Raw genomic sequence first — 2,421 nt, forward strand, 5'->3', positions numbered from 1 at the left:
GGGGGGGGGGGGGGGGGGGGGGTAGTTATTCCTCTTTTCCTTAAAATTTATATGTTAGGGTGAGTTCAATTGCGAACATGAAATTTACATAAAAAGATAATAAATTCTAGACAATTCAATTACCTAGAACTTATTTGTATGACAATTATTAATTAAATGTGTTTGATTGAAAGAGAAGATAGGTGGAGATAGAGAGAGTGAATGAAAATAAAAAACACATCCCTAGAAAAAATATTTTCCTTATTTCTGAGAAAAATATGATCACATAACAAAAGTTGGAAAATATTTTTCATGAAAAAATTTGTCAATCAAACACCCCAAAAGTAGAAATTTGAGTGGAAAACAAAGCCAATCAAACATTCTTATATCTTTCCGGGAGGAATATGGAGCATTCAGGGGAAAAACTAATTACTGAACCGTGATTTTAGTAATTTATGCTTACGAAATCAACAGCAGATTTCTATACGAAAAGGAAAGGAAAGGAAGAGCAATATTGTACCTCCCCAGTAAATTGGACGGTTGTATACTTGTTATCAATTCCAGATGTCCCTTCGAAAACCTAATCATGAGAACAAGGGAACAGAAAATCAGCTCTGTTTATGAAGAATGCTGAAGGTTTGGAGTTACTGGAATTTAAATTTAAGATACAAGTTACTCAAAAAATTCAAGGAAAAAAAGGCCTCGACATAATCACTTCTAAATGATAAATAAAGGAGTTATAGGCAAAAACAAGAAGCATCTGGCTACTGCTTGCAAGGAAGAAAACTAATTCAGGTAAACAAACTGAGCCTAAACTCACTTAAATTAATAGTGAGGTTAACATAATGAAATGTATCGATACATATTAAAAATCTGTAAGGGATGCATAGATAATAACCTGAACAACTGCTTTCTCCCCATCAACTTCCAGGACTTGTCCACGTCGAGTTGTTCCATCTCCCAAGCGGATATTCACAATTTCTTGATACTTAGGTCCCTGAAATAATTCCATAGAAAACATATCCAATCAAGTTCCCAATAATGTATATGGATATCCATATAAAAAATACAAGTACGAGAACAAATGCAGAAAACAAAACAATATTCACCTTAACTTTCTCAAGGATAACCAGTGGTCCAGCAACTCCAGAGACAGTTCTGTACTCTGAAAAATAAAACGCATGGAAGTCTACATCAATAATATGTATGATGCAAATATATGAGATGATATTCAGAAAAGAAAATATACCAAAAATTCAGAAGCCCAACTAAACAAGATAACAACACAACATATATTCTTATAGGTCTTTCAGATCAATCACTCAGCCGGTTCACATATTTCACTCTTAGGGGGTGTAAAAGAAACTAAAATCCATCCCTTTCAGTGCACAGAGAATTCATCCACCCACCACCCCTGATTTGTTGAAACAGGGAATATAGAGTTGATGAGGGGAGGATAAATTAACATGTCCATATATTACACGGGGAAGAATTTAAACAGCAAGGTTCAACATCAAGAGGCAAATTATCTTTTATATTTTCTTCTTAGAGAATTAAAAGAGACCAAATATACGATAGGTTTGCTTCCAAGTTTTTTATTTTGCAACTGCTGGGGTTGCCTCAGACCTGTATCCAGGATGAAAGGCTCAAAGTCAATTCACCAATGCAAGAATCACGTATTATGGAGTCCCAGAAATCTTGAGCATAACAAATGATACTAAGAAAGACCTTCCTAGAAGTCATAAGCACAGAAGCAATATGGGGAGAAAGCGAGCTTTAAAAGTATTGACACGTTAACTTTAAGATTTTCCCCCCTTTTCTGTTGACATGGAGATAGTAAGACTTGAAAACAAGAACAATGTACAAATCTATCTGAGCTCTGGTGCATACAATTTACCATGCACTAGACAACAAATTGGACTCAGGCCTTCTGCAAAAAGCTACAAGTAAAAAAATGTTCCGGTGAAATCCAGCATCTGCAATATTTTTATATTTTTCCACTTTGATCTTCTAAATGCTATTGATGTAGCACAGATTATATTCATGGACCTGTAGTTAGTGATAATTAGCTAACACAATATGCATTGAGCTAATTCACTAAAGCATGCTAACATTTAAAATAGCTGCAGGTAAGATTAAACATTACTGATAAAAACGAGTTTAACTAATATATTCATATAATGTCATAATGGACATAGTTCAAAATATTTTTCTCTGTGCAGGTGGTGATATGTTACCGCTCATTATATGGTATGAAAAATGTACATCGTGCAAAACGGTGCATCAAATGAAGTTTTTTCTTGCTATATAAAGAAAAATGTGAATAATCTGCCAATCATGTATTGCATGCTTTTTCCTTGAATTAAATTGTAAAGATACAAAATAATCATTTTTTGTTTGCATCTTTTTTTCATAAGCTACCAACAATTCCATCAAACATAC

At 33.8% G+C, this 2,421-nt stretch overlaps 1 long non-coding RNA gene across 1 annotated transcript; it reads right to left on the minus strand.

The window, feature by feature from the left end:
* Nucleotides 1-434: 434 nt before the first annotated feature.
* Nucleotides 435-1,196, minus strand: LOC111377315. The gene is made up of 3 exons (XR_002699698.1): nucleotides 1,089-1,196; nucleotides 878-976; nucleotides 435-559 (listed from the first exon to the last, which is right to left on the minus strand). It is a non-coding gene; the product is annotated as an uncharacterized LOC111377315 (long non-coding RNA).
* Between the last annotated feature and the right edge of the window lie 1,225 nt (nucleotides 1,197-2,421).

The sequence above is a fragment of the Olea europaea genome, unplaced genomic scaffold (assembly GCF_002742605.1).
Source record: "Olea europaea var. sylvestris unplaced genomic scaffold, O_europaea_v1 scaffold16372, whole genome shotgun sequence".
NCBI lineage: Eukaryota > Viridiplantae > Streptophyta > Magnoliopsida > Lamiales > Oleaceae > Olea > Olea europaea.